The sequence below is a fragment of the Trichomycterus rosablanca genome, chromosome 4 (assembly GCF_030014385.1).
Source record: "Trichomycterus rosablanca isolate fTriRos1 chromosome 4, fTriRos1.hap1, whole genome shotgun sequence".
Taxonomy (NCBI): domain Eukaryota; kingdom Metazoa; phylum Chordata; class Actinopteri; order Siluriformes; family Trichomycteridae; genus Trichomycterus; species Trichomycterus rosablanca.
In genome coordinates this window covers 55,558,751-55,571,679 of record NC_085991.1, presented here as the reverse complement: position 1 = coordinate 55,571,679, position 12,929 = coordinate 55,558,751, and the positions used below count along the sequence as shown (strand labels likewise).

General features: G+C 42.3%; 1 protein-coding gene across 1 annotated transcript in view; it reads right to left on the bottom strand.

The window, feature by feature from the left end:
* Positions 1–9,812, bottom strand: part of gjc2 (gap junction protein gamma 2) — a 39,069-nt gene extending 29,257 nt beyond the window's left edge. Inside the window, exon 1 of the mRNA XM_062994581.1 lies at positions 9,567–9,812. The gene's annotated coding sequence lies outside the window, so the exon portion shown is untranslated. The remainder of the gene's footprint in view (positions 1–9,566) is intronic.
* Between the last annotated feature and the right edge of the window lie 3,117 nt (positions 9,813–12,929).

Below are 12,929 nucleotides of genomic sequence, written 5' to 3'. Positions count from 1 at the left end.
AAAGTCACAACCACAGAGCCACAACCCCAAAGTCACAACCACAGAGCCACAACCACTGATCAACAACCACAGAGTCACAACCACAGAGCCACAACCACAAAGTCACAACCACAGAGCCACAACCACAGAGTAACAACCACTGATCAACAACCACAGAGTCACAACCACAGAGCCACAACCACAGAGTCACAACCACAGAGCCACAACCCCAAAGTCACAACCACTGATCAACAACCACAGAGTCACAACCACAGAGCCACAACCACAGAGCAACAACCACAGAGACACAACCACAGAGCCACAACCACAGAGCCACAACCACGGGGCCACAACCACAAAGTCACAACCACAGAGCCACAACCACAGAGCCACAACCACAGAGCAACAACCACAGAGTCACAACCACAGAGCAACAATCACAGAGTCACAACCACTGATCAACAACCACAGAGTCACAACCACAGAGCCACAACCACAGAGTCAAAACCACAGAGCCACAACCCCAAAGTCACAACCACAGAGCCACAACCACTGATCAACAACCACAGAGCCACAACCACTGATCAACAACCACAGAGCCACAACAACAGAGCCACAACCACAGAGATACAACCACAAAGTCACAACCACAGAGCCACAACCACAGAGCAACAACCACAGTCACAACCACAGAGCCACAACCACTGATCAACAACCACAGTCACAACCACAGAGTCACAACCACAGAGCCACAACCACAGAGTCACAACCACAGAGCCACAACCACAGAGCAACAACCACTGAGCAACAACCACTGAGCAACAACCACAGAGTCACAACCACAGAGCCACAACCACAGAGCCACAACCACAGAGTCACAACCACAAAGTCACAACCACAGAGCCACAACCACAAAGTCACAACAACAGAGCCACAACCACAGAGCCACAACCACAGAGCCACAACCACAGAGCCACAACCACAGAGCAACAACCACAGTCACAACCACAGAGCAACAACCACTGAGTCACAACCACTGATCAACAACCACAGAGTCACAACCACAGAGCCACAACCACAGAGTCAAAACCACAGAGCCACAACCCCAAAGTCACAACCACAGAGCCACAACCACTGATCAACAACCACAGAGCCACAACCACTGATCAACAACCACAGAGTCACAACCACAGAGCCACAACCACAGAGCCACAACAACAGAGCCACAACCACAGAGATACAACCACAGTCACAACCACAGATCCACAACCACAGAGCAACAACCACAGAGCCACAACCACAGAGCAACAACCACAGAGTCACAACCACAGAGCCACAACCACAGAGCAACAACCACAGAGACACAACCACAGAGCCACAACCACAGAGCCACAACCACAGAGACACAACCACGGGGTCACAACCCCAAAGTCACAACCACAGAGCCACAACCACTGATCAACAACCACAGAGCCACAACCACAGAGACACAACCACAGAGTCACAACCACAGAGACACAACCACAGAGACACAACCACAGAGCCACAACCACTGAGCAACAACCACAGAGTCACAACCACAGAGTCACAACCACAGAGTCACAACCACAGAGCCACAACCACAGAGCCACAACCACAGAGCCACAACCACAGAGTCACAACCACAGAGTCACAACCACTGAGCAACAACCACTGAGCAACAACCACAGAGTCACAACCACAGAGTCACAACCACAAAGTCACAACCACAGAGCCACAACAACAAAGTCACAACCACAGAGCAACAACCACAGTCACAACCACAGAGCCACAACCCCAAAGTCACAACCACAGAGCCACAACAACTGATCAACAACCACAGAGTCACAACCACAGAGCCACAACCACAGAGCAACAACCACAGAGCCACAACCCCAAAGTCACAACCACAGAGCCACAACCCCAAAGTCACAACCACAGAGCCACAACCACTGATCAACAACCACAGAGTCACCACCACAGAGCCACAACCACAGAGTCACAACCACAGAGACACAACCACAGAGTCACAACCACAGAGACACAACCACAGAGTCACAACCACAGAGACCCAACCACGGGGCCACAACCACAAAGTCACAACCACAGAGCCACAACCACAGAGTAACAACCACTGATCAACAACCACAGAGTCACAACCACAGAGCCACAACCACAGAGTCACAACCACAGAGCCACAACCCCAAAGTCACAACCACTGATCAACAACCACAGAGTCACAACCACAGAGCCACAACCACAGAGCAACAACCACAGAGACACAACCACAGAGCCACAACCACAGAGCCACAACCACAGAGCCACAACCACAGAGCAACAACCACAGAGTCACAACCACAGAGCAACAATCACAGAGTCACAACCACTGATCAACAACCACAGAGTCACAACCACAGAGCCACAACCACAGAGTCAAAACCACAGAGCCACAACCCCAAAGTCACAACCACAGAGCCACAACCACTGATCAACAACCACAGGGCCACAACCACTGATCAACAACCACAGAGCCACAACAACAGAGCCACAACCACAGAGATACAACCACAAAGTCACAACCACAGAGCCACAACCACAGAGCAACAACCACAGTCACAACCACAGAGCCACAACCACTGATCAACAACCACAGAGTCACAACCACAGAGTCACAACCACAGAGCCACAACCACAGAGTCACAACCACAGAGCCACAACCACAGAGCAACAACCACTGAGCAACAACCACAGAGTCACAACCACAGAGTCACAACCACAGAGCCACAACCACAGAGCCACAACCACAGAGTCACAACCACAAAGTCACAACCACAGAGCCACAACCACAAAGTCACAACAACAGAGCCACAACCACAGAGCCACAACCACAGAGCCACAACCACAGAGCCACAACCACAGAGCAACAACCACAGTCACAACCACAGAGCAACAACCACAGAGTCACAACCACTGATCAACAACCACAGAGTCAAAACCACAGAGCCACAACCCCAAAGTCACAACCACAGAGCCACAACCACTGATCAACAACCACAGAGCCACAACCACTGATCAACAACCACAGAGTCACAACCACAGAGCCACAACCACAGAGCCACAACAACAGAGCCACAACCACAGAGATACAACCACAGTCACAACCACAGATCCACAACCACAGAGCAACAACCACAGAGCCACAACCACAGAGCAACAACCACAGAGTCACAACCACAGAGCCACAACCACAGAGCAACAACCACAGAGACACAACCACAGAGCCACAACCACAGAGCCACAACCACAGAGACACAACCACGGGGTCACAACCCCAAAGTCACAACCACAGAGCCACAACCACTGATCAACAACCACAGAGCCACAACCACAGAGACACAACCACAGAGTCACAACCACAGAGACACAACCACAGAGACACAACCACAGAGCCACAACCACTGAGCAACAACCACAGAGTCACAACCACAGAGTCACAACCACAGAGCCACAACCACAGAGCCACAACCACAGAGCCACAACCACAGAGTCACAACCACAGAGTCACAACCACTGAGCAACAACCACTGAGCAACAACCACAGAGTCACAACCACAGAGTCACAACCACAAAGTCACAACCACAGAGCCACAACAACAAAGTCACAACCACAGAGCAACAACCACAGTCACAACCACAGAGCCACAACCACAAAGTCACAACCACAGAGCCACAACCACAGAGCAACAACCACAGAGTCACAACCACAGAGCCACAACCACAAAGTAACAACCACAGAGTCACAACCACAGAGCCACAACCACAAAGTCACAACCACAGAGCCACAACCACAGAGCCACAACCACAGAGCAACAACCACAGAGCAACAACCACAGAGCCACAACCACAGAGCCACAACCACAGAGTCACAACCACAGAGCCACAACCACAGAGCCACAACCACAGAGCCACAACCACTGATCAACAGCCACAGAGCCACAACCACAGAGCAACAACCACAGAGCCACAACCACAGAGTCACAACCACAGATCCACAACCACAGAGCCACAACCACAGAGCCACAACCACTGATCAACAACCACAGTCACAACCACAGAGCCACAACCACTGATCAACAACCACAGAGCCACAACCACAGAGACACAACCACAAAGTCACAACCACAGAGCCACAACCACAGAGCCACAACCACAGAGCAACAACCACAGAGCAACAACCACAGAGCCACAACCACAGAGCCACAACCACAGAGTCACAACCACAGAGCCACAACCACAGAGCCACAACCACAGAGCCACAACCACTGATCAACAGCCACAGAGCCACAACCACAGAGCAACAACCACAGAGCCACAACCACAGTCACAACCACAGATCCACAACCACAGAGCCACAACCACAGAGCCACAACCACTGATCAACAACCACAGTCACAACCACAGAGCCACAACCACAGAGCAACAACCACAGAGCAACAACCACAGAGCCACAACCACAGAGCCACAACCACAGAGTCACAACCACAGAGCCACAACCACAGAGCCACAACCACAGAGCCACAACCACTGATCAACAGCCACAGAGCCACAACCACAGAGCAACAACCACAGAGCCACAACCACAGAGTCACAACCACAGATCCACAACCACAGAGCCACAACCACAGAGCCACAACCACTGATCAACAACCACAGCCACAACCACAGAGCCACAACCACTGATCAACAGCCACAGAGCCACAACCACAGAGCAACAACCACAGAGCCACAACCACAGAGTCACAACCACAGATCCACAACCACAGAGCCACAACCACAGAGCCACAACCACTGATCAACAACCACAGTCACAACCACAGAGCCACAACCACTGATCAACAGCCACAGAGCCACAACCACAGAGCAACAACCACAGAGCCACAACCACAGAGTCACAACCACAGAGCCACAACCACAGAGCCACAACCACAGAGCCACAACCACAGAGTCACAACCACAGAGCCACAACCACAGAGCCACAACCACAGAGCAACAACCACAGAGCCACAACCACAGAGCCACAACCACAAAGTCACAACCACAGAGCCACAACCACTGATCAACAACCACAGAGCCACAACCACAGAGTCACAACCACAGAGCCACAACCACAGAGCCACAACCACAGAGCCACAACCACTGATCAACAACCACAGAGCCACAACCACAGAGCCACAACCACAGAGCCACAACCACAGAGCAACAACCACAGAGCCACAACCACAGAGCCACAACCACAGAGCCACAACCACGGGGTCACAACCCCAAAGTCACAACCACAGAGCCACAACCACAGAGCCACAACCACAGAGCCACAACCACAGAGCCACAACCACAGAGCAACAACCACAGAGCCACAACCACAGAGCCACAACCACAGTCACAACCACAGAGCCACAACCACGGGGTCACAACCCCAAAGTCACAACCACAGAGCCACAACCACAGAGCCACAACCACAGAGTCACAACCACAGAGCCACAACCACAGAGCCACAACAACAGAGCAACAACCACAGAGCCACAACCACAGAGCCACAACCACAAAGTCACAACCACAGAGCCACAACCACTGATCAACAACCACAGAGCCACAACCACAGAGCCACAACCACAGAGCAACAACCACAGAGCAACAACCACAGAGCCACAAAACCACAGAGCCACAACCACAAAGTCACAACCACAGAGCCACAACCACAAAGTCACAACCACAGAGCCACAACCACAGAGCCACAACCACAGAGCCATAACCACAGAGCCACAACCACAGAGTCACAACCACAGAGTCACAACCACAGAGCCACAACCACAACTGGGATGTTTGGTTATTCATCAGAAACACCAGAGCTGTGATGCCATCAGGAGCCCTGAATCAATAAACTCATCACGATTATGAGAAACGTTGATAATTTACCATCTACAGTCCATAACATTATTAACAATTCATCAAAGGTGTTTGGGTCGGTTGAAGATCAGACGAAGGGGTTTAATAGTGGAAGGAATTAAGTCGTCCAGCTTTAAGATGACCGGTGGGTGACTGGACGAGAACCTGAGTGGCTTCCACAGAGAGGAACAGTCAAATCTTCTCGATGTTGTTGAACCTGCAGGATCTCATCATGGACCACAGCCAGGTTTCAGACATGATCAGATCTCCATGAATAAATATTAGCTGAGATGGACGACCGCTTTCACAGTGACTCTGATATTTGGGAAGAGGACAATGACCCCATGTTTTCCTGAATCAGGTTTAAAGGTTACTCAAAGCGCGTCTACTCATACAGCATGTGGCTGAAAGTATGTGGACACCTGAACATCCCAATCCAAAACCATCTTGCGGCCGTAACAGCCTCCGCTCGTCTGATAGCCAATGCTGGACTAAAAGGCTTGGCTTGGGGTCAGTGGGGTCAGGGGTCTGTCCAGTGCAGGAGTACAAACCAAACCATGATGCCTTTATGACCCAGCTTTGTGCTCACTTTTGGCCACGCGGAGTATCTACACTGCACGTGTGGATCTGCAATAAAGTCCTGAAACGCTGTGGTTGAAGCTACCCAGCATGCTCTGGTCTCACGTGTAGAAGGTTGGAAGGGGGCGACGACCTTGAGTCATTAACCGGAGTCAATTATTCAACCAGAACAAGGTCGTCTGAGGGTGAAAGTCCAGGATCTACCTGACGTGTGCACCATCCACTAAAGTGTGGTCAACGTCCAGAGGTAAGATCACCATCATCACTCCGTCTAATAAACCATTAACCACACTGGTCCTGGTCTCTGTGGGTCTCAGTATGAGTTCCTAACGTTCCTCACCTTCCTTTTACATTCAGTAAAATCTACAATCTGCTAATTCTATTTAATCTTTATTTAACTAAACTGACTGACTGAAATCAATTCATCTACAACACCAAATCAGAAAAAGTTGGGACAGGATGGGAAGTGAAATAATATAAACACAGAGTTTCTTACACTGACTTTGACTTTTATTTGATGTCAGACAGGATGAAGCTGAGATATTTCATCTTTTATCTGCTTAACTTCATTTCATTTATTAATAAACATCCATTCCTGCATTTCAGACCTGCAACACAATCCAAAAAAGTTTAATCATGGTTTGGTACAAAAGCAGCATCCAGGAAAGGCTGAGAGTCTCTGATGAGTAAAGATGATCAGAGGATCCAGTTTGTCCACAAATGTGTGAGAAAATGATTGAAATGTTTAAAAACAATCAACCTCAAAGAAAGATGGGAAGGGATTTGCATGTTCTCCCTCTACAGTGCAGAATATCATTAAACCATTTTAGTGTGTAAAGGTGGAGGGTGCAGCTTAATCTGAACGCTCGTGATCTTCCATCTATCAGACGGCGTCAAGAACCTCCACTCAACACTAGCTGATATAACCACATGGGTGAGGGATTAGTTTAGAGGCGTGGCTGTGGAAGAAGAGGGTACGGGTACTGGACCGGCCCGCCTGCAGTCCTGACCTGTCCTCGATAGAGAACGTGTGGAGGATTTTGACCCCGTACTGCTGCACATCTTAAGACGTGTTTGCAGGAATAATGAGACAAACACGAGGGCAACACGTTCCAAAGAAGTTGGGACAGGGGCAACAAAAGACTGGGAGAGTTGAGGAATGCTCAGAAAACACGTGTTTGGAACATTCCACAGGTGAACAGGTTAATTGGAAACAGGTGAGTGTCATGATTGGGTATAAAGGGAGCGTCCCCGAAAGGCTCAGTCGTTCACAAGCAAGGATGGGGCGAGGTTCAACACTTTGTGAACAACTGCATGAGCAAATAGTCCAACAGTTTAAGAACAACGTTTCTCAAAATGCAATTGCAAGGAATTTAGGGATTTCATCATCTACAGCCCATAATATCATCAAAAGATTCAGAGAATCTGGAGAAATCTGTGCAAGTAAGCGGCAAGGCCGAAAACCAACACTGAACGCCCGTGACCTTCGACCCCTCAGGCGGCACTGCATTAAAAACCCACATCATTCAGTAACGGATATTACCACATGGGCTCAGGAACACTTCAGAAAACCATTGTCAGTGAACACAGTTCGTCGCTCCATCTACAAGTGCAAGTTAAAACTCTACCATGCAAAGCAAAAGCCATATATCAACAACACCCAGAAACACCGCCGGCTTCTCTGGGCCCGAGCTCATCTGAGATGGACCGACGCAAAGTGGAAAAGTGTCCTGTGGTCTGACGAAAATCTTGGAAATCATGGACGTCGTGTCCTCCGGGACAAAGAGGAAAAGAACTGTCCGGATTGTTATCAGTGCTAAGTTCAAAAGCCAGCATCTCTGATGGTATGTGGGGGTGGGGGGGGGGGGGGGGGGGGGGTGTTAGTACCCATGGCAGGGGTAACTTGCACATCTGTGAAGGCACCATTAATGCTGAAAGGTACATACAGGTTTTGGAGCAACATGTGCTGCCATCCGAGCGACGTCTTTTTCAGAGACGCCCCTGCTTATTTCAGCGAGACGATGCCAAGCCACCTTCTGCACGTGTTACAACAGCGTGGCTTCGTAGTAAAAGAGTGCGGGTACTAGACCGGCCTGCCTGCAGTCCAGACCTGTCTCCCATTGAAAATGTGTGGCGCGTCATGAAGCGCAAAATACGACGACGGAGACCCCGGACTGTTGAGCAACTGAAGTTCAGCAAGAATGGGAAAGAATTCCACCTACAAAGCTTCAACAATTAGTGTCCTCAGTTCCCAAACACTTACTGAGTGTTGTTAAAAGGAAAGGTGATGTAACACAGTGGTAAACATGCACCTGTCCCAACTTCTTTGGAATGTGTTGCAGGCATCAAATTCAAAATGAGTGAATATTTGCAAAAACACAATAAAGTTTATCCATTTGAACATTAAATATCTTGTCTTTGTAGTGGATTCAAGTGAATATGGGTTTAAAAGGATTTGCAAATCATCCTATTCTGTTTTTATTTATGCTTTACACAACGTCCCAACTTCATTGGAATTGGGGTTGTAGTTCCATAGTCAAACCAGTCATGTACTTAAATCAAGTCCCTTAGTCAAACTAGTCTTGTGGTTTAATCTAGTCCCATATTCAGACTAGTCCTACAGTCAGACTAAGCTCAGTTAGTCTTATAGTCAGATCCATTTTAAAGTCAAATTCACACACACACACACACACACACACACACACACACACACACACACACACACACACACACACACACACACACTCAGCATGTGTACTCATGAACTTTAAATTCTGGGTTTAGAAACTAGAGGAACTTTAACTGTCAAATAAGGCGTATCCAAACTAAACATGATTATCATCAGTGCACTGTGTGTGTGTGTGTGTGTGTGAGTGTGTGTGTGTGTGTGTGTGTGTGTGTGTGTGTGTGTGTGTGTGTGAGTGTGTGTGTGTGTGTGAGAGAGAGAGAGGACAAGATAAAGCCACACTGAACCTGAGATTAAAGTAAGTTCTGGGTGAAAAAGTACAGAGAAGAAACGTGAATGATCTTCATCCATCATCTCCTACCTGTTCATGATCAGAGCTGATGATCCTCCACTGAGGTTCTTCTTCCTGTAGCACCACTACTCCAACCTCACCACATCCTCATCATCATCATCCTCATCATCATCATCCTCACCATCATCCTCACCAGAAACAGCAGCAGAAACAGCAGCAGCGGGAGGAGAGAGGGTTCAGAGGAACGTAAACAAAGAGCTCTTCTTCTCCTCTTTACCTCTCACCACCAAGTACTGAACCCGAGGATCAGAACATCACCATCACTCACTAATAGATCCATTGTTCTAAATCCTGATCCGTCACTTCCACCACCACCACTGCTGCTTCAGTCAGATCTCTGTTTCACTCACTCATTCATTTATGTGTTTAATCATCTGTTCATTCATCTGTTCAATCATTTATTCTTCTATTAATCTATTTATTCATTCATTCATTTATTATTTTATTTATTTCTTTAATTATTTATTCATTTATTTATTCATTTATTTATTCATTTATTTATTCGTTTATTTATTTATTTATTCATCCATCCAACAGTGTCTAATAATAATAATAATAAATTATAATATTAATATGATAATAATATAAATGTAATAATGTTAATATAATAATATATAAATAAATTATATAAAATGATATAATTACAACTGATGTTATAATAATAATATTTGTGTAATAATAATATAATATAAATATACTACTACTATTAAAATAATTATACTAGTAATAATAATAATTATTATAATTGTTTATTACTGTTTACATGTTAATATTACTGTTTACATGTTTAATATTACTGTTTACATGCTAATATTACTGTTTACATGTTTAATATTACTGTTTACATGTTTAATATTACTGTTTATATGTTTAATATTACTGTTTACATGCTAATATTACTGTTTACATGTTTAATATTACTGTTTACATGCTAATATTACTGTTTACATGTTTAATATTACTGTTTACATGTTTAATATTACTGTTTACATGCTAATATTACTGTTTACATGTTTAATATTACTGTTTACATGTTTAATATTACTGTTTACATGTTTAATATTACTGTTTACATGTTAATATTACTGTTTACATGTTTAATATTACTGTTTACATGCTAATATTACTGTTTACATGTTTAATATTACTGTTTACATGTTTAATATTACTGTTTATATGTTTAATATTACTGTTTACATGCTAATATTACTGTTTACATGTTTAATATTACTGTTTACATGCTAATATTACTGTTTACATGTTTAATATTACTGTTTATATGTTTAATATTACTGTTTACATGCTAATATTACTGTTTACATGTTTAATATTACTGTTTACATGCTAATATTACTGTTTACATGTTTAATATTACTGTTTACATGTTTAATATTACTGTTTACATGCTAATATTACTGTTTACATGTTTAATATTACTGTTTACATGTTTAATATTACTGTTTACATGCTAATATTACTGTTTACATGTTTAATATTACTGTTTACATGTTTAATATTACTGTTTACATGCTAATATTACTGTTTACATGTTTAATATTACTGTACATGTTTAATATTACTGTTTACATGTTTAATATTACTGTTTACATGTTTAATATTACTGTTTACATGCTAATATTACTGTTTACATGTTTAATATTACTGTTTACATGTTTAATATTACTGTTTACATGCTAATATTACTGTTTACATGTTTAATATTACTGTTTACATGTTTAATATTACTGTACATGTTTAATATTACTGTTTACATGCTAATATTACTGTTTACATGTTTAATATTACTGTTTATATGTTTAATATTACTGTTTACATGTTTAATATTACTGTTTACATGCTAATATTACTGTTTACATGTTTAATATTACTGTTTACATGTTTAATATTACTGTTTACATGCTAATATTACTGTTTACATGCTAATATTACTGTTTACATGCTAATATTACTGTTTACATGTTTAATATTACTGTTTACATGTTTAATATTACTGTTTACATGTTTAATATTACTGTTTACATGTTTAATATTACTGTTTACATGTTTAATATTACTGTTTACATGTTTAATATTACTGTTTACATGCTAATATTACTGTTTACATGCTAATATTACTGTTTACATGTTTAATATTACTGTTTACATGTTTAATATTACTGTTTACATGTTTAATATTACTGTTTACATGTTTAATATTACTGTTTATATGTTTAATATTACTGTTTACATGTTTAATATTACTGTTTACATGCTAATATTACTGTTTACATGTTTAATATTACTGTTTACATGTTTAATATTACTGTTTACATGCTAATATTACTGTTTACATGCTAATATTACTGTTTACATGCTAATATTACTGTTTACATGTTTAATATTACTGTTTACATGTTTAATATTACTGTTTATATGTTTAATATTACTGTTTACATGTTTAATATTACTGTTTACATGCTAATATTACTGTTTACATGTTTAATATTACTGTTTATATGTTTAATATTACTGTTTACATGCTAATATTACTGTTTACATGCTAATATTACTGTTTACATGTTTAATATTACTGTTTACATGTTTAATATTACTGTACATGTTTAATATTACTGTTTACATGCTAATATTACTGTTTACATGCTAATATTACTGTTTACATGTTTAATATTACTGTTTACATGCTAATATTACTGTTTACATGTTTAATATTACTGTACATGTTTAATATTACTGTTTACATGCTAATATTACTGTTTACATGCTAATATTACTGTTTACATGTTTAATATTACTGTACATGTTTAATATTACTGTTTACATGCTAATATTACTGTTTACATGCTAATATTACTGTTTATATGTTTAATATTACTGTTTACATGCTAATATTACTGTTTACATGCTAATATTACTGTTTACATGCTAATATTACTGTTTACGTGCTAATATTACTGTTTATGTGCTAATATTACTGTTTACATGTTTAATATTACTGTTTACATGCTAATATTACTGTTTATATGTTTAATATTACTGTTTACATGCTAATATTACTGTTTACATGTTTAATATTACTGTTTACATGCTAATATTACTGTTTACATGTTTAATATTACTGTTTACATGCTAATATTACTGTTTACATGTTTAATATTACTGTTTACATGCTAATATTACTGTTTATATGTTTAATATTACTGTTTACATGCTAATATTACTGTTTACATGCTAATATTACTGTTTACATGCTAATATTACTGTTTACGTGCTAATATTACTGTTTATGTGCTAATATTACTGTTTACACGTTTAATATTACTGTTTACATGCTAATATTACTGTTTACATGTT